General features: G+C 33.8%; 1 pseudogene across 1 annotated transcript in view; it reads left to right on the top strand.

Annotated features, from left to right (window-relative positions):
• Nucleotides 1-21,679, top strand: part of LOC306652798 (coiled-coil domain-containing protein 138-like) — a 44,191-nt pseudogene that overhangs the window by 18,693 nt on the left and 3,819 nt on the right. Inside the window, exons 3-4 of the transcript XR_013766765.1 lie at nt 10,598-10,777; nt 18,183-18,341. The product of XR_013766765.1 is annotated as a coiled-coil domain-containing protein 138-like (transcript). The remainder of the gene's footprint in view (nt 1-10,597; nt 10,778-18,182; nt 18,342-21,679) is intronic.

Below are 21,679 nucleotides of genomic sequence, written 5' to 3'. Positions count from 1 at the left end.
CCATTTGATCTATACTGTAATTCAAATGTTTCTCAGTTGATTTGGGGGGCAGGGCAGTTCTGGAAGATCTATCTCTTGGTAACATTAAGGTATAGAAATCACCCACCATTATTAATTGAAGCTGGTCTCTCCCTATAAGTCCTGTAATACGTTTTATACAGTTGGATTCTATGACATTGGTACATCTATATTTACAACCATTACATCTTCTTGAGATGGATTATTCCTTTTTTTCAGAGTATAAGAACCTACTTTGTCTCATGACTGATTTGAGGTCAGTTTTGTTGGATATAAGTCTGGTTACTCTTGCTTACTTTCGGATTCAATTTGATGGGAATTGCATTCTCCATCCTTTCACTCTCAGTTTATGAATGAATGTTTTTGGTAGTAAAGTGGAGATCTTGCAAGTAGTAAGCAGATGGACGTTTTAAAAATTCTATTAGGTATTCTGTGTCTTTTAATTAGAGAATTCACATGATTTTCATTACGGGTTATATTGAAAATATATTGAAAGAAATATACTAGTTCATGCCCTCATTAGTTTTCTTTTGGTTGTTTTGAGAATTTGTGTTCATTTATTTCTTATTTATCTTAATTTTTTGTTCATTTACTGATACAATCATGTTTGATTTTTACTTTTTCCTCTTTTGCTTAACTCCCCTTCTATTGATATCTATTCTTATTCTTTTCTGATTGTGCTGTATGGTTCCCCAACTGAGTGTAGGATTATGTGTGGTTTAGTAGAAATGAATTCTTTTAATTCATGCTTACCTTGGAAAGCCTATCTCTTCTTTGATTCTGAAAGATAAGTTTGCTGGATATAATAATTTAGCTTGCCAGTTTTGTCCTTCCAGGTCTTGAAATCTATCAATTCATGCCCTCCTGGCCTATAGAGTTTTGTTTAGAAATCTGCTATTATTCAGATGTGTTTTCCTTTATAAATTATTTGGTGCTTCTCTCTTGCAGTTTTTAATAGTCCTCCTTCTGTATTTTTAGAATTTTAACTATAATGTTCATGGAGAGGTTCTATTCTGATCATTTCTATTTGGTGCTCCATTATCATTTCAAGATTGGGAAATTTTCTTGTTACTTCACTGAATATGTTTTATATGCCTTTAACCTGTATCTCTATTCCTTCCTCTAGAACTATGAGTCTCTATTTTTATAACTTTTTTTGTGGTGCTGGGGATTGAACCCAGGGCCTTGTGCTGGGGATTGAACCCAAGGCCTTGTGCTTGCAAGGCAAGCACTCTACCAATGAGTTATATCTCCATCCCTGAGTCTTTTTTTGTTTTGTTTTGTTTAAACTACTTTTTAATTTGCTCTAATTTGTTGTACATGAAAGTAGAATGTATTTATACATTTTATGTATGATAGATCATACATAAATGGAGGTAATCTCATTTTTCTGATTGGATATATTGCAGGATCACATCAGTCATGCAGTCATACATGCACATGAGGTAATAATGTCTGTTTTACTCCACTATCATTCCTTCCCCCATACCCCTTCCATTCCCTTTACTCCCCTCTACTTAATATAAAGTAACTATTCTTCCCTATCCCTTACTTCTTCTTGTGAATTAGATTCTGCATATCAGAGAAAATATTTAGCCTTTGGTTCTTTGTGTTTGGCTTATTTTACTTAGCATATTTTCCAACTCCATCCATTTACTAGCAAATGCTATATGAGTCTTAAGCTTGATCTTTTTAATGTTGTTTTGAAGTTTTTATATGAACATACTATTTATATTTTCTTGGTAACACTTCCTTTTTAATAAGTCTAGTTCATCCACCCTGTGTTCAAACTCTGAAAATTTGTTTTCTGCTTGGTCTAGTCTATTGGTGAGACTTGAAACTGGGGTTTTTATCTTGATTTATTGAGTTTTATATTTCTACAATTTCTGTTTGTATTTTCCCTAGAATCTTTATTTATTAAATTGCTGTTTCATATTGCTCCTTAATTTATTCATCTGCTTATTTGTATCTTCTTTGAATTCATTTAATTATTTTTAAATACTTTTAATTGTAGATGGAAACAATACCTTTATTTTATTTATTTATCTTTCTGTGGTACTGAGGATTGAACCTAGTATCTCACATGTGTGAGGCAAACATTCCACCACTGAGCTATGTACAATACCTGCCTTCATTTGATTATTTTAATAATCAGTTTTTAAACTTCTTTGTTCCAGCCTTTTTTATCCATTGGTACTTATGGATTTGGTTCCTGGGAGGTTATGAACTTGAGGAGACATGTTGCTCTGTTTCATGTTTTTGTGTTTCTGTCTTGAGACTTTCACATTTGTTGAACTAGTGATCTCTTCCAGTATCATGTGAGGGTCTTATTAGGGAGTAACCTTCTTTCTACATTGTGTCGTGGGATACAGGTTTTTTTGTGTAATGTTGAGATTCATTGCAAATGGAGTTTATTCTGTAGTTTCCCTGAAGTTCCTTAGAGTGTGTTTGGTGGATTTTGACTCTGAGCACTTTGTCAGAATCTGAGGGATTTGCTTCCTTTGTAGGTCTTCTGTGAGTATGATATAGACAGTGGAATATGCAAAGCATATTTTACATGGCTATTTCTCTTAGCACTATACAGTGTAAGAGGAATTGGGTGCAGCCAATCCTAGGGCCCCTTAATAATGGCATGGTAACCATAGTCATGTTATTTCTCTGTTGTTGCTCAGGGAGTGTAGTAGTCTTCAGTCCACCCCTGTCATCTGTGCATACTTGCAGCCAGGTTGTCTGCTGGGTGCTTTTCTCCACCCTATTTTTATGATGAAGGATCCATCAAAGTTTGAGGAAGACTCAGTCCTGGAGAGACTAAAGTACAATTTCTCTCAGCTGGGTCAGGGCTAAAGCTCAGTGTCATAACATCCACCATGTTCCAGGTGCTGGACTTAATCCATAGTTCTAGTTTGAGAGGAGAAAATGACGACCAGTAACAACAAACAACTTGAAAGCAAATCATATATCAACACACAATAAAAACATAAAAAAAGACCTCTACAACCCCAATAATGAGAGAGAAGAAAGGGGTACTCATAATAGAGAATAGGTTAAAAATTAGACCTTAATGAAAGTAAAATTAATATAGAAATAGCTGGGCACATTGACTCACACCTATAATCCCATCTACTCTGGAGGCTGAGGCAGGACTCTTTCAAGTTTGATATTAGCCTGGTGTTTAATGATACTCTTTCTTTCTTTCTTTCTTTCTTTCTTTCTTTCTTTCTCTCTTTCTTTTTCTTTCTTCCTTGCTATAGATTGACAGAATGCCTTTATTTTATTTATTGTATGTGGTGCTAAATATCAAACCCAGTGCCTCACACATGCTAGGCAAGCTCTCTGCCACTTAGCTACAGTCCCAGCCCAGATACTCTGTCTTAAAAGTAAAAAATGAAAGATTTGTAGCTCAGTGGTAGAGCAACATTTGGTTTGATCCTCAGTACTGTGCAAAAAAAAAGTACTGGATAAAATTTTAAAGGGAGGAAACAGAAGAAAGAATAAAGTGAAAAGAGAAAAAAATAAAAATAAGAAAGTAGAGATAAGAGCAAAACTATAATTAAATAATTAAAACATTTAATAAAGTTGGATAAAAGTATTTAAAAAAGGGAAACAAAACAGTAAAGAACAAAATTAAAATGAAAGGAAAACCAAAGAATATTCCTCCATGCCAAGATATTTAAGATGAAGACACTTTTTTCCAAGGCCTCAAATATTCGTCATTTGCCAGGTATAGGAATGTTGTGGGTGCTGGTGGCAGTATGATGTGTTCCTTTTCAGCTCCAGCTCAGGCAGGCCATACCAGTTAGGGCAGTGTGTGGACTGAGCTCAGCCTTCCCTCGCCCACCAGCCTAGACTAAGGCAAATTTACCTACAGCAGGGCTAAATTCATGCCCAGGTCTCTGATTTTGCATCAAGAATGGGGTTGCAGTGACAGTCGTAGCCATCCCCCAGCCTCTCAGCCCCCATGCTTGTGAACCAGTCTGGTTTGCTCACCCATGGTCCCAAGATCTTCAGTATTGTCACATTTGGGCATGTGACAAATATCCAAACTGTAGTGGTTTGTTGTCTGTCTCTGATGGGCATGTGACAAATATCCAAACTGTAGTGGTTTGTTGTCTGTCTCTGAGCGTGGAAGACCAAATTAGAGAAATCTGCACTGAGGTAGGGAGCCTCCTGAATGAGCAGATTTACCAGTTGAAGCCATGGTGCTCCTGGACCCAGCCCTCTTGTAAGTCCACTCACAGCTGCTGTCCCTCTTTTCAAGAGATCCAACCATACATTTTATGTAGAAGTGTTTTGTTGCTTCTCTCTGCCTCATAGACCATATTTACCACTGCCTAGAATCCTCAGCATTCAATTCCTGGGCCCAAACTGACTCTCAGAGTGGACACCTGCTGGAACAGAGAAGAGGAGAGGATCTTGGAGATATAAAAAAATGCAGGGGTATCAGATCTCCCATGCAATAAATTCAGACATTTGGACCCGTCTTTAGATGGCTTCTCATGACTTTGATGAATTTCTTGCAATGTTCAGGGAATCTCTTCTCTCTTGATATCTTGCTATGTAGATTCTGAGTTTCTTTTTATTTTAAAGCACCATATTTTGGGGTTTTGCCTGATCACTGGCTCCCTGTGTTTGCACTCCAGTATTTTTCTATGGCCCCTACTTCAACATGCAACTGCACAGCTTCCATTTTGTTTCAGTCTCATAAACAAGTAGGTAAGCCTTGAGTGCTCTAATCTACCATATTCAGGAGTTCTTGATTCCAGTTTTCTCTAAAGTTGCATTTAGATGACATACAAATAAGAAAGCATTTGGTGGATGGAGTCTTATTGTAGGAGGCTAGGATTAGATAATTAGTATGTGATGTTAGTATATCTTTTTTATTGACAGAAAGATTTAGATATCCACTTCTCTAGAGATAAAGTTGGTTACTTGAAGTATTATCCTGATGAAAGAAAACTTTGTACAACACCTTTTTGCAGTTCATTCAAGCACTTAAATGTGAGTTACTTAAGTATTTTGAATTATTACTGTTATTTTTTACTCAGTACTTCAAGAGAAAGGGAAAAGAGCAAATTTTTCTTGTGTTTGCTTTTCCTTGAGGAGATGAATAAGCAGTCTGGGGCCCACTGAATAGTTGAAGAGACTAATTTATTAATTTTTGCTGAGAATGTCTTATTAAAGCACAGATGACTTGTGTTTAATGGCAAAATGGAAAGGTAAATTATTTGCCTAATTTAAGAGATAAAAAATTACTTATGTATGTATTCATCCACACAAAAGAAAATGAAAATTGTTCTCTTTTCTTTAAAAAAGGATCTCAGAAAAAAAAAAACTGCAGTATAGGATTTTGGGGTGTCAACATTCAAGCCAGTGTCTACTGTAGATCCAATAATATTAAGCACTGTACATGAAGTAGTTGGGAGAACCATTGAAGGGGATGTAGTAACTAAAAATGTATCATGCAATACTGTGCTAAACAGGGTTATAGTTTTATAAAGGAGAAAATGGTGAGATGAATGTTCAATTGAATATTTAATGATAACAGTTGTGGGTAGAAGAAATACTGTGGGTATCAAGAAGAAAAAACATTTTGAAATAATGTAAAACTATAAAGATGTGTGCATATAAAAAATAAAATGTTGAAATAAACAATTGTGCTTAAATATCTCTATATTATTAACATAACCCTATTTGGGGGGTTGAATATTTTAAATAAATTGCCTCATTTTCTCCTTAAATGAGTTGATTCATGTAAAGCACTTTGAACATTGCTGGATATATAGTAAAATATTCAAATATTAACTGTTTTCATTATTGATAGTACCCTTTCATGTGTCATTCACAAAATAATCAATTCAAGACCAGGACATGAGGTAGATTGAATGTAGAATAAGAAAAGTAGAAAATAATTTAATAATTATAGCTTTGTAGAAATTATGGTCTTGCATTTAACTGATATTTTAGTCATTTTATGTTTATATAAGTGACATGGATATAATTCCAAGTTCTAATTTGAAGGTTTTGGATTATGAAGGTTTTCACACCATTGGACCTTTTTCACAGTTCCTGTCTACAATCTATCTAGAAGTACCCTGTCCAGCCCAGTGGCTACAGACCACAGGTAGCTATTGAGAACTTGAAATGTAGCTGGTCTGAATTGAGATACTGTAAGTCTAATATACACATTGGATTTGAAAGACTTAGCATGGATAAAAGAAAGTAAAATATCTTCTTAACAATTTTTATATTGATTTATGTTGAAGCAGTAACATTGTAGTTATAACAAATTAAATAGAATATATTGTTAAAGTTTACCTCTTTCTTTGTTTTTAGTGTTCTGCCAGAAATGTTTAAATGACCTATGTGTCTTCCATTGTATTTCTTTTGAACAGTGCTGCTCTAGAAATTTCTAGTCTAAGATTATCTTTTAAGAGAAACCTGGGATTCTAGTTTCATTTCAACCTTTACTAGTCATGTCACTATCAGTTACTTCACTTCTCTAGAGTTCAGTTTCATCAGGGTAAACTTTATTTCTTTACCTAAAATAGACAATAGTATGTGCTGTATCTCTCTCACTGAATTATTGGGGATTAGCAGAAAGAATTTGGCAGTTCTAGAGCATTTTACAGATATATGTCATTTCTAATCAGGCTTATGTAATGACTAGAAAAGGTTGAAGGAAACTCAGTGGGTCATCAAAATCAATAATCGTTCATTTTACTTTTTTGTCTTTTACATGTTTATTTTTTGCATTTAAAAAATGTTTGCTTTTATATTTTTTCTCATTTGTTATGCTGTTAATATTTAAATAGAAATTTTATTCCTTTCAAATACTATAGTAAACTTCCAGGTTTCTGCAATAGACTTTTTTTAAAGCCTAGATGATGAACTGGATTTTTTTCATGATTTGAAGAATCAGGAAAGAGAAGAAGTGATTGAGAATGAGCATAGAGTTAGTACCTCCAAAATAACCAGTATTTTTTAAAAATGGAAAAATGTAATGTGTGTGTGTGTGTGTGTGTGTGTGTGTGTGTGTATGTGTGTGTGTGTTTGTATGCATTTTTCATTTTAATAGTAATTTTGGGGCTGGGGCTGGGGCTGAATGGCAGAATGCTTGCCTAGCATGTGTGAGACACTGGGTTTGTTCCTTAGCACCACATAAATATAAAATAAAGGCATTTTATCCATCTATAGCAACAAAATAATTTTTAAATAGTAATTTTTTTAGCTCACATAAAACTTGCCTCTTAATAATAACACTGGTCCTTAGGAGTATGTCTGTTTTCTGGGTATTTCTATGTTCTGAATATTTGTAAACCATGAGATGGTTACTGTGCTTGTTATTAACTAGAGAAGAGTGAACTTCATTATTTTCCAGTTGTATGCCTGTGCTTTCAAAACTTCTCAAGATAAGTTAGTAACAATACTTCTGTGATGCCTTCAATTCTTTTTCATGTCAGTGTTTGTTAGAAAGTGAGGAAATGATTGTGGTAGTGTTTTCCTAACCCTAATATTTTGGGAGAACAGTACAGATTACTTATAGTATGGCTTCCTCGACACTGAACTAGTAGCAACTCTGTGTACCTGTCTTCCTTTCATATGTTTGTCAGTATTTCATGCAAACAGGCAACCAGTGATGAAACATTTTGCCTTTTGGCTATAAGGATTCCAGCACTGTTGTTGATTCTCTCTTTTTTCCTGCAAATATGTTGTCTGCACACAATAAATACTCATTTTCCCCTTTCTCCCCTCTCCTTTATCCCCTTTGTCATATGGATCTCAGTGTTTGAAGACAATGAAGACTCCTTCAGCTTGGACTTAATCTTCCCAATAAAAACATAGATTAAACATTTTAAAAGCTAAAATATATGTGAAACTTGACCAAAAATGTAAGGAGTGCTTAGACCAGAAATTGGCGAGGTGGAAACTTGGAGAAGCAAGCAAAACACTGAACTGGTGTTACTTTTAGTTTATTTACTGAACTGATTGACATGAAACTTTTCTTTCTTAAAAATTTATTCAGGGTCTCTCTAAGATGCTGAGCTCCTTTAAGCTAATGCGAGTTGAAACCACTGCTAGAGAACATTTTATGCTCTAATTATTAGAAGAAATTGAATTCTGATGGTATAGTGTTGGCAGGGATGTGAACTAAAAGCAACTTACTTATCCACTGCCTTTGGGAGTAAATTAATGTAACCCCCCCCCCCTTTGGAAGAAAATGGCATCAACAGTAAAGTTGAACCTGTGCATATAACATAGTACATGTATGCTAAAGTCATGTGCCCCAGAAAACTCTTGAACTTGTGTATCAGATGCATGACTGTATAGCATCTGTATAGCCAAAGCATCTCAAATACATCTCTTGGGAGAAAGTTTTCATGTATTTTTTAAATAGGATAAAGTAGTAAAAGTTTTTGAGCCCATCATTCTGAAATTATCATGGGTAGATTTCAGAGAACTTATTACTATTTAATATAAGGAGGTTGTACAAATTATTATAGACATATAGTTGAAATTGGGAAAAACAAACAAGAATTGTATGTGTGGGTATGTTAAAATTGCTTTAATATTTCTTTTACTTTAGACAACTTTTGCTACAAATATTAACTCATTAATTTTTTAAATTAATGGGTTTCACTGACTTTTCTATACATGCATATATCATGTTTTAATTGTGCGCATACTCCCAACTACTTTCTCTTACCCTCCTCTTTCTCTCACTGTTTTTCTTCCCCTTCCCTAAAATACCTTCTCTACTTCATTTTATCTTTTTTCCTAACAGTTTCCATGTATGAGGGAAAACATGTGACACTTGTCTTTCTGAGTTTGGCTTATTTCACTTAACATGAGAAACTCCAGTACCATCTGCCTTCCTGCAAATGACATGTTTGTTTCCTTTTTGTGACTGAATAATATTTCATATGTATATATGTCTTATTTTCTTTACCTATCCATCTATTGACAGCACCTAGGGTGATCCCTTTAGTTGGTTATTGTTAGTAATGCCACAATAAAAATAGGTATGCAAATATCTTTTTTGTATGCTGACTTTATTTCCTCCAGAAATATAGCCAGGAATGGTATATAGTTGCATCATATGGTAATTCTGTTTTTAATTTTTTGAGGAACCTGCCTGTTGTTTTCCATAATGGTTGTACTAATTTACATTCACACCAACAATGTGGAAGTGTTCCTTTCTCACATCCTTGTCAGCATTTGTTATTTTTGGTTTTTTGACTATCTGTTTTGACTAGGTGGGGTGGAATCTCAGTGTAGTTTTTATTTGAATTTATCTGATGGCTAAAGATGTTGAGCACTTTTTCAGATATTTATTAGCCATTTGTACTCGCTTTTGAGAAGTGTCTGTGCAGGCTCTTTGCCCATTTGTTGGTTGGATTACTTGCTCTTTTGTTGATAACTTTTTTGTGTATATAATTCTGAATGTTAATATTCTGTCAGATGAATAGTTGGCAAATACTTTCTTCCATTCTGTAGGATCTCTCTTAACTCTCTTATTTCTTGTACTGTGTGGAAGCTTTAAAATTTGGTGTAATCCCACTTGTCAATTCTTACTACCATTTCCTGAATTATTAGAATTTATTTTGAGTTCACTCATGTACAGGGTGAGACATAAAGATCTAGTTTCAATTGTCTACATTTGAATATCCAATATTCCCAGTACCATTTGTTGAAGAGCCTATCTTCTTTCCAATGTGTTTTTGGCTACTTTATTGAGAATCAGATAACTATAGAGGCATAAGTTTATTTCTGAGTCCTCTAATTCCATTGTTTTTTGTATTTTTTTAAGTTAATACCATGATATTTTTGTTACCATAGAAATGCATTCTAGCATATTTGAAATCAGGAATCATGCTGCCTCTAGCCTTGCTCTATGATTTTTCCTCAGGATTACTTTGGCAACTTTGGGTCTTTATGCTTTCTTCTGAATTTTAGAATTTTTCCCTTCTTTCTGTGAAGAATGTCATTGGTATTTTGATGGGAATTGCATTGAATTTGTAGATTGCCTTTTGATATTTTGGCCATTTTAACAATGTTAATTCTCCTAGTATATGAATGTGGGATGTCTTTTCATCTGTATCCTCTAGTGTCTTCAGTTTCTTAAGCATTTTATAATTTTTACTGTAGAGGTTTTTATTGCCTCATAAATAAGGACTTTTTAGATATATGTGATAGAAATTAAAAAGAAAAATAGGCAATAATTAACATTGTATTTGGACTTCTTGTTAGTTTGGTTACAGAGGAGAGAATGAGTTAAGCTTCTGAAGTGATATTCCATTTCATATTCTAGGCAATTAAAAGTGTTCTCATGAATTTTAAAATAATTAAATCTGAAATAATTTCATACTTAGAGAAAAGTTGTATGAAGGATTCCTGTATACTTTTAACTCAAATTTTCTACATGTCAACATTTTACTGTATTTGCTATAACATTTTTTCTTTCTTTTCTGAAATTTTTCACAATACAGTAATTTTATACTTACAATAATTTTTCTTGAAGGTTATTCTGAGACTATTTGGAGCTATAATAAAGTTCATAATTAAAATTTTATTTACTTTGCATTTGACCTGCCAACAGATAGGGCTCATCAAGACCTCGGACTGAATGTTGCAATGTCAGTGACTCTTCTTTGAAAAGTGCCAGCTGTCCAAAATCCAAAGTGTCAAACAAGCAGACTTTACTCCATATCAGATAAATCAGGTATATGATGAGTTGTTTCAAATACATCTGAAACTGCAGGTAAGATCTAAATACTGATTTGAGAATTCAGAAATATTTATATTCTAAGCCCTAAGTATTTGCAAAATTTGAATACAATTTTAATTAGTATAGATAATTGGGTTAAGGGAAGGTCAGAAGGGAACAAACAGAATTTGTACAAAATGTTGAGTGAGAAAATATAGAGAATGAAAGAAAAATATTGGTAGTAGTGATTTTTTCTGTGGGCATGTGTCTTAGGCTTCAGATTATCCTATGTTCTATGTTTATCCTCATCCCATCCCATTCTTCACAAACAAATCTGCAGGTAAAGTGTGCTTTTTGAACTAGCTGGTCAAGATTCATTGTTTTAAGTATTATATAGTAAGATGTTTCCTTGTCAACTATAACTAAAATGTATTTTTTTATTTTATTTTATTTTATTGTAAACAAATGGTATACATGTTGTTTCTCTGTACATGGCATAAAGGCATACCATTTGTGTAATCATAAATTTATATAGAGTAATGTTGTTTGATTCATTCTGTTATTTTTTCCCTTCCCCCCACCCCTCCCACCCCTCTTTTCCCTCTATACAGTGCTTCCTTCATCATACATGCCCCCCTCCCTAACCCTAACTCTAACCCTAACACTAACCCTTCCCTCCCCCCATTATGTGTCATCATCCACTTATTAGCGATATCATTCTTCCTTTGGCTTTTTGAGATTGGCTTATCTCACTTAGCATGATATTCTCCAATTTCATCCATTTGCCTGCAAATGCCATAATTTTATCATTCTTTATGGCTGAGTAATATTCCATTGTATATATATACCACAGCTTCTTTATCCACTCATCAATTGAAGGGCATCTAGGTTGGTTCCACAATCTGGCTATTGTGAATTGAGCAGCTATGAACATTGATGTGGCTGTATCTCTGTAGTATACTGATTTTAAGTCCTTTGGGTATAGGCCAAGGAGTGGGATAGCTGGGTCAAATGGAGGGTCCATTCCAAGTTTTCTAAGGAATCTCCACACTGCTTTCCAGAGTGGCTGCACTAATTTGCAGCCCCACCAGCAATGTATGAGTGTACGTTTCTCCCCACATCCTTGCCAACACCTGTTGTTGCTCATATTCTTGATAATCGCTATTCTAATTGGGGTGAGATGGAATCTTAGGGTGGTTTTGATTTGCATTTCTCTTATTACTAGAGATGTTGAACATTTTTCCATATGTTTGTTGATTGCTTGTAGATCTTCTTCTGTGAATTGTCTATTCATTTCCTTAGCCCATTTGTCGACTGGATTATTTGAATTCTTGGAGTAGAGTTTTTTGAGTTCTTTATAGATTCTGGAGTTTAGTGCTCTATCTGAAGTATGATGGGCAAAGATATTCTCCCACTCTGTAGGCTCTTTCTTCGCATTGCTGATAGTTTCCTTTGCTGAGAGAAAGCTTTTTAGTTTGAATCTATCCCAGTTATTGATTCTTGCTTTTATTTCTTGTGCTATGGGAGTCCTGTTAAGGAAGTCTGGTCCTAAGCCGACATGTTGAAGATCTGGACCTACTTTTTCTTCTATAATCTGCAGGGTCTCTGGTCGGTTCCGAGGTCCTTAATCCATTTTGAGTTTAGTTTCGTGCATGATGAGATATATGGGTTTAGTTTCATTCTGTTGCATATGGATTTCCAATTCTCCCAGCACCATTTGTTGAAGAGGCTATCTTTTCTCCATTGCATATTTTTGGCACCTTTGTCTAGTATGAGAAAATTGTATTTATTTGGGTTTGTGTCCATGTCCTCTATTCTGTACCATTGATCTACCTTTCTATTTTGGTACCAATACCATGCTGTTTTTGTTACTATTGCTTTGTAGTAGAGTTGAAGATCTGGTATTGCAATACCCCCTGTTTCACTCTTCCTGCTAAGGATTGCTTTAGCTATTCCGGGTTTCTTATTCTTCCAGATGAATTTCATAATTGCTTGCTCTATTTCTGTAAGGTACATCATTGGGATTTTAATTGGAATTGCATTGAATTTGTATAGCACTTTAGGTAGTATGGCCATTTTGACAATATTAATTCTTCCTATCCAAGAACATGGAAGATCTTTCCATCTTCTAAGGTGTTCTTTAATTTCTTTCTTTAGTGTTGTATAGTTCTCATTGTAGAGGTCTTTCACCTCTTTTGTGACATTGGTTCCCAAGTATTTTATTTTTTTTTAGGCTATTGAGAATGGGGTAGTTTTCCTAATTTCTCTTTCTGAAGATTCATCACTTATGTATAAAAATGCATTGGATTTATGAGCATTGATCTTGTAACCTGCTACTTTACTGAATTCACTTATGAGTTCTAAGAGTTTTCTGGTGGAATTTCCAGGTTCCTCTAAATATATAATCATGTCATCAGTGAACAGGGATAGTTTGAGTGGGTTTCATCCCAGGGATGCAAGGTTGGTTCAACATCAGGAAATCAATAAATGTCATTCACCATATCAATAGACTTAAAGTCAAGAATCACATGATTATTTCAATAGATGCAGAAAAAGCATTTGATAAAATACAGCACACCTTCATGCTCAAAACACTAGAAAAAATAGGGATAGTGGGAACGTTCCTTAACATTGTAAAGGCCATTTATGCTAAGCCCGTGGCTAATATCATTCTAAATGGTGAAAAACTGAAAGCATTCCCCCTAAAAACTGGAACAAGGCAGGGATGCCCTCTTTCACCACTTCTATTCAACATCGTTCTTGAGACTCTAGCCAGAGCAATTAGACAAACCAAAGAAATTAAAATGTATTTTTGAATCTTCTTGCAGTTTATCTTTTTTTGTTGTTTGTTTCTATAGGATTTAATTTATATATTTATCACATTTCCACTAGGAGTACAAAAAAGAAACACATGTAATAGTTTCTACTTGCTATTCTTTTCATTGGAAACATTATATACACTTGAAATACCCAAAATATTTTAAAAATCAGTAGTTCATTTTGTTAAATTAATTCATGTTGTAATAATGTAGCATTTCAGAAAAAATGTTTTTCTTAATCTGAATCACTAGGAAAAAATTTAGAGAAAGACAAAATCTGGTCCTTGACCCAGAGGTAGAATTTAGAGAGGAGAACAATGGAAAGGTCAATCCAGGTACAAGGAATTGAGATGAGAGTTGTTTGGAAAGGAGTGATTGTCATATTGTGAATTTAGCTTCCTGTCTGGGAAATGAAATAGTGAAAACTGAGGCTAGCAGTTTTATAGGTTTTTTAATCAAAGAAGTGACAGTAGAAAGACTTTTGATAATACTCTATAGAATAAAAAAGAAGCAAGGTTGCAAGGATAGATCATCTGTAGTAAACAATAAAGAAAATATTTTTAAAAAGTAAAGTACAAGGGATTAATCTGATTTCTTTAATCTTTTGACTGACTTTAAAATTTGCTTTGTACTGTTAAGAGTTGTTAACCATGTACTTTTTTTGCTTTTACTATTAAAAAGGAGATTTTGACAAAAGTTTAATAGGAACATATACATCATCCAATTTTTATCCCATGGTAGAATAGGCACCAAACAGGCACCTTTAGAGAGGGTACCTGGATTTCTCTGAACAGCCATTATTCATACTCATTCAAGGCTTCTAACTTGACAGTATTTTTCCTCATGTTGTCACCATTTCAGTCTTGTTCTGTTGTCCACTAATTGTCATCTCCCCACATTCATCCCAATATTTAAGGGGCCACATCCCTGCAGTAGTTCTTGATCATGTCTTTCACCATTTAATTTCAGTGATAATTTTTTGGCTATACATTTTTTCAGCTTGTTGTGTATTCAACAGACTCAGAGATGCTTTGAAGTACAATTGGTGGCCTCCAAGCATATACATTTTTGTTACACTATTGATTTAATGTATTCAGTAAATATTTAAGTACCTATTAATATGCGTTTGTGTTGAGTAAAATATATATGCCTGTTGCTACATGTAGATTATTAGAAGCACTCATAAGTACCCATATAATTATAATTTTATAAACTTAAATGAAGGAATAATAGATGTATACTATAAGTACCTGATGGGAGAGATTTTGATTGAGATTGGAGGAGATTGAGGTAAGATTTTTCTGAGAAATTAACATTTAAGATAAATCCTGAAAAATGAGTAGAGGTTAGCCCGGTGAAAGATTTAGATTCTATACTGAGACATTCCAGTATGAGAAGTTCCTGAGGCATGGTAAGTTAACATATTTATTTAAAGAAAATGTAGTAAGTAGCTCTGAAGATTTTTAAAGCATGAAAGGTGCAAAATCTAATGTGTGTTTACTTAAATGTCTTAGAGAGGGACAGGGGTATAAATTGAGATACCAGAGAGCATTCTACTGCAGGATCCCAGGTAAGAAATAAAGGTGACTTGGACTGGGTTGGTAGCAGAGGAATAGAATAAAAGTTATTGTAGAAGTAAAATATTCTGGACTTGGCATGATGAAATCAATAAAGTATAGGAAGACTAAAGTAAGTAAGTTTATTCTCACATTTCTTGTTTGTGCATTGTGGAGAAAGAATGAATTTCAGGAAGAAGAGCAATATTTCTGTTTGAAATGAGTCAGGTTCAGTAGTAAAACATACTAGAAAGTAGATAGTGGGTGATTATCTAATTTGGGAGTCATTTATGTGTTACTGTTTTATCACTGTTACAAAATACCAGAGATAATCAACTTATAAAGGTAAAATGTTTATTTTGGCTCATAGTTTTAGAGATTTCAGTTCATGATTGATTGACTTCATTGCTTTGGGTCGGTAGCAAGTCAGTACATATGGCAGGAACATAGGGCAAAAAACACTGTTCACCTCATGGCCAGGAATCAAAGGACAGAGGCATCAGGGTCCCACTATGCACTTCAGTGGCACATACCCAGTGACCTAAAGATCTTTCTTTAGGACCCACCTTATAAAGATTCCAAAACCTCTCACTTAGAGTCATTCTGTGGACCATGCCTTTAATACATGGGCCTTTGGGGGACAGTCAGCATCCAAATGTGTTAGTGTTTAACAGTGTCATCAGTGTGAGAGGTTAGAGAAGTTGGTGTGAAATGATGTTAATAGTCTGAAGTGTCTTGTATTAGGCTGGGCACCTCAAGGATACAGAGAAGTGGTTGGATTCTGGAGATATTTAAAAGGTGGGTAAAATATAGGACATAGAGATTATTTGGATGTAGGAGATAGGGTAGAAGGTTTATCAAGGGCAAAATGCAAGTTTAATTTTTTGGACAGTTGAATAAATCATGCTGCTTTTTGCATATATAGAAAACTGGAGGAAGAAGAGATTAGTTTATTCCTTTTTAACTCATAACTTAAAAATTAATTTTTAGTGTATAGTTAAATTATTTTTTATTATATTCACAGAGTTGTACTATTATCACTGTAACCAATTTTAGAATATTTTATTATCCCAAAAAGAAACCCCAGGCCATTAGAGGTTATTCTTCATGTTCTCCAAATTCCCTTCATCCCTAGGCAAGCACTAATGTACTTTCTCTTTCTTTAAGTTTGTCTATTCTGAACTGTTCATATTACTGGAATCATATAATATGTGATATTTTAAAATAACTGACTTCTTAGCATGCTAATTTTAAGGTTCATTCATGTTATACTATGTATCAACCCATGCTTTTTATTCTTTTCCTCTTAGTACTGGGGGATTGAACCCAGAGGAGTTTACATCACTGAGCTATATTCCCAACTTGTTTATTTTTACTTCAAGGCAACTTCTTGCAAAGTTACAAGGTTGACTTTAAATTTACAATCCTTCTTCCTCAGCTTTCTTGGTGGCTATAATTACATTTATACTCCCTGGTGCCTGGCTAGCACATGCTTTTTATTGCTAAGTAATATTCCATTATATAGATACATTACATTTCTTAGTTTACTCATTAATTTCTGGACATTTGAGTTTTTTCCACTATTTGGCTATCATGAGTAATGTTGCTATGAATGTTTGTATTTAAGTTTTGTGTGTACATGTACTCTATTTCTTTTGGGTGTATATCTACAGTGGAATGGCTGAATTCATAGGATAACTGTGTTTAACTTCTTTGAGGAACTTGCAGACTGTTTTACTTTTCCACTAGGCAGTATACAAGGCTTTAATTTTCCCCACATCTTTTCCATCAGTTATCTTTCTGTTTTTGAGAAACACATCCTTTAGTTTTCTGGGTATAATTGTGGCTTTGCTTTATATGTTTCTGTGATGTCTAGCTGAATTCAGATTTGGACATGTTTATTTTGTGCTACCTGAAAGTATATAGGGAGAGATGTTAAATAGGCTGTTTAAACTTGAGTTTGGCACTTGGGACAATCAACTGAACAGTTGCAGGTTGGGAACATATGGTAATTTTAGCCATTGAATGGATATAATCAAGCACAGAATGTAAAGAATGAGAAGAAAAATAACTTAAACTGAGCAACCATAGTAGTTACAGGATGGTGGAGACATGGAGCCTGCAAAGGGGACTGAGAAGCCATGACTAGAGAAAGTGGTAGAAAACCAGGAGAACATGATATCATGCAAGTCATTGGAAGTATTTTAAGTGGAATGAAAGAGATAGTCATATAACATGCTGCTGAGAGATTCAGTAAAATAAGAACTAAGAAGTTATTTTTAAATTTCATAACAGGTCAGTCATTTTAGTAGGGCAGTGTGGGCTGAAGCCAGATTAAAAATCAATTGAGGAATGACTTGGAGGTAAAGAAGTTTCAGCAAATGTAGAAAATGTTTTAGGAGGTTTGATTGGGGAGATAATATGGGAAGGAGCAAAATATTTTATTTCAGATGTGAAAAGAGAGATTGAAAATGTTTAGAGATAATCAGAGCAGTCTTCTCAAAGGGGCTTAATGCAATGAGGGCCTGAACCTATCTGTGTACAGAAGAGAAGGGCATGAAACTGATGTTCCCTTCTGTGGTCTTCCCTATGAATTTATCAGGCCATCCACAATGTTCAAAGTGTTGTGTTTAAAATTAGGAAAGAGTAAAAATGTTTGAAATAGACACGTGGAGTACAGATTAAAGAGATGGCCATAAAAATGTAGCAAGTTTTCTGAATAGCATTTATAACTTAAGAGAGGATTGAGACCATGAACAAAAAAAAAAAAAATCACTTTACATGGTGTGTGAATTTTCTCTGATAGTTTTTAATCTGTGTTATCCTCAGGACATGGAAGATGTTGTATTAACCCAGGCCTGGAGTCTTTCAGCCCTTGGTGATAGAAGAACAACAAAGTAAGCGAGTGGAGAATATAGGTAAAATAATGGACCATGTGTAGCAACTACTGTAATCCCTGTTTTATGTACCAATGCATTTTTAAAACCACTTGGTTGAACCACAGGGCCAGTGGATAAAAATGTAATTTGCAAATTTTGTGAATGTTCTTTTTAAAAGTCATTCATATCTGGTATTTTGATACAGTGTTAAACTGCAGCACAACAGAATTTTTCTGAAGAACTTCAAAAGCAAGAATGTTTTTTAGTTGAAAGAGAACAACTGCTTTTCAGACATGAAAATGCCTTAAATAAAATTAAAGGTGTTGAAGAAGAAGTTCTTACAAGATTTCAAATTCTAAAGGAGGTACTTATAAAGTCATAATTTTTAGAGTAATATAACTTCTTTTTTTCTTGGTTTGTATAATAATTAACATTTTGTCACATTTTCTCATTTAACCTTCTCCCTCCTTTTCTCACACACACACCCACACGGATACACACACACCTTATTTTCTGAACTGTTTGAAACTAGCTTGCAAAAATCAATATATAGTATCACTAAATACTGAGGCATGTGTCTCTTAAGAATAAGTACATTCTGTATAGCATTATATATCATAAAATTAATGCTAATTGAAAAATAAAATTTAATATATAGTCCATATTCACTTTCCCATTTGGTCTCCAACATGACTTTTATTACATTTTTTGTTTTGTTTTTGTTGTTTTCTAATCAAGGATGTACACAAACTCTATGCACTGTCTTAGACTTCTTTGAATCTACCATAGTTAACTATTACTATTTTTATTGTTCATGGATCTTTTCTTTGGAGTCTAGGTCAGCAGTGTTGAGGAATATATTGCATCCTAGATTTGCCTGATTGTTTCCTAACAATGATATTTGGATCAAATACTTTGAGCAAGAATTTTATATAGTTAGTACAATTTGATAACTATTATCCTAGCTATAGTTAGTATAATTATTCTTTGCTTAATATTTATATGTACTATAATGTCTCTTGGTGTCATATAGCTTATCTCTTATACACATAATTTACACAGAGTAAAATTCAATGGCGTACATTTATATTAGTTTTGTAAAATGCTTTTAATTTTGTAATTGCCACCATCCTCAAGATAAAATGTAATTCCAGCATTCAGAAAATTTTATTATATTCTTTTACAAATATTTTTCCCATCCTTAGCCTTTAACAACCATGTGTCTATTTCCTGTCCCTAGTTCTACCTTTTCCAGAATATTCTGTAAATAGGTTCATTTCAAGCTTTTTCTTTAACTTGTGATTTTTAGCAGCAACTCATTTATGATGTCAACTTGGCATGCTTTTCTTTGACTTTTATCCAATTTGTGGTTTATTATTTTTCTTGAATTTGTAAATGTATGTCTTTTGCTACATTTGGGAAATTTGCAGCATCTGTTTCTTCAAATATTTTTTATGCTTCAATTCCCTTCTCTGTGTCTCCAGACTCATATGTTAGTTCTTTTACTGTTAGCCAGAAGATTTCTGAGGCTATGTTCACTTTTCCTCATTATTTTTTTCTTTTGTGTTCTTTGTACTGGGTAATTTCTATTAATATGTCTTCTAGTTCACTGTTTTCCTTTTTCATCTCCATGTTGCTATTGAACCTTGTTATGGTTTAAATATGAGGTGTCTCCTAAAAACTCATGTCTGAGACAGTGTAAGAAAGTTTAGAGGTAAAATCATTGAGTTACAAAAGCATTAACTTAATCAGCTTATTAATCCATTGATAGTTTTTAACTGGGTGGTAACTATAGACAGGTATGTTGTGGCTGATGGAACATAGTTGGGTTTGTTCTTTCTTTGCTTCCTGGTATCATGTGCTGAGATGCTTTCCTCTGCCACTCTTTTCCACCATGATGTTCTGCCTCACCTCAGGCCCAGAGCAAAGAAGTCAGCCAACTATGGACTGGGACCTCTGAAACCATGAGCCCCAAATACATTTTGGCTCTGAAATTGTTCTTGTCAGGTCTTTTGACCACAGCTGTGAAATAGCTGACTAAATCAAGCCCATTTAGTGATTATTTATTTCTGACATTTTGAAGTTCTAAAACTGCCAATTATTTTCTTTAATTTTTTTCTCATAACAATTTCTGTCTTTACATTTACTTTCACATTTACATTAACCTCATAGAACATACTTAAAAATACAGCATCTGAGTCATCTCAGGATTGGCATCTGTTGATTGAATTTTTTCTTGAAACTTTATTACATTTCTCAGGTCTTTGCATGTCCAGTGACATTTGGATTGTATTTGAAACATATTGTATAGATTCTGTGCCTTTTAGAATCCTCTGGAGAATATTGTTTACTTAAAGCATTTATTCAGTCCAGTGACATTAAGGCCTTAGCTCTTTCTGATCTTCTATAGGCTGTGGTTCTCATTTCAGTTTGTTTTTCAGAGCCTTTGCACTTTTGCTTCATAATTGTCTTGTGCATATGCCACTTAGAGGGTAGTTTGAGACTTGGCAACAGTTTAAAATCTTACTTCAGCTCTACAAGCCTTTGGCCTTCTGTGCTTGTTTTGTCCTGTGTCTGGGCAACTCAGAGATGAACCCTATTTGTACATCTTAATGTACACCAAACTGAGAGGATGCTTTGAGATTTTTTCTCCAATATTCTCCCCACAATCCATATCACAAGGTCCCATCTTCCTGGTTTCTTTGACTGTCTTTATCTCAGAGCTCTTAGGAAAGTAGAAAGCTCCACTTCCATCCAGGTTTCCACCCTGGGGCAGATGTTTGAGAGAAAAAGTAGAAAAAAAAACAATGAAACAGGAAACTTCACCCCTTTGACATTATTTCTCCAAAGTTTTACCCCTTTCTCTAATTCCTGACTCTTGTTTACTTTTCATAGCCATCAGTAGCTGCTGTCTGTTTTGTCTAGGGTTTTTTATTGGACATCAGTAGGAAAAGCAGAGCATAGTGGGTTTATCCTGCCATATCTTATCATATGTATTTAGTACCTTTTGGATGTGGAAAAATTAGATAATAGAAATATTAAACTAGTTTTAAAGAAACTATGTATGACTGTATTCTCAGTTATTTAAGGGATCACTTAATATAGTAATAAAATTACATGAAAGTAATTTTTTTCATATTGGATTTTTTCATAGTTCTAAGGAAAAAATGTTTAAATTCTCAGATCTCTCCATGCTAACTTTATTCTTGTTTTTCTCTTTAGATTTGTCTACTATTATATTAATTATAAACATAACTGCCTTATTTTAATCATATTTATATAATTACTTAGAAGGAAATTTATTTTCTTGATTTCCTGTAGATACTTGCTTCTTTTGATATTTTATGAATAAATGAAAGAATTTTGTATCTTAAACCTAAAACATTTTATCCTATTTAAATTTAATTAGAGGAAAGTTGATTTTTATCATTTCTGAAACTGATTCAGGAGAGAAATAGTTAGGGATCAAAGAAATTATGTATTTAACATTGTTTGTTTAAAATGTAAAACTGACATAAAATTTTAGCTACTTTATGGTAACACGCTAGCTAAAATTTACATGTTAATCTATAAAGCTAAGAATTGCCTGTTAGTCTCCTGAAAAAAAATCACAAATCCTTTGTTGTTTTATTATTCCTTGATATGAAAAAGAATATACATTGATGACTTTGGGTGGATTTCTCTTAGCAGAATCAAAAAATA

This window comes from Sciurus vulgaris (assembly GCF_902686455.1).
Source record: "Sciurus vulgaris genome assembly, contig: HiC_scaffold_604_arrow_ctg1, whole genome shotgun sequence".
Lineage (NCBI taxonomy): Eukaryota > Metazoa > Chordata > Mammalia > Rodentia > Sciuridae > Sciurus > Sciurus vulgaris.
Note: the sequence above shows the minus strand (reverse complement) of the source record. Positions and strands in the feature narration are given on the sequence as shown.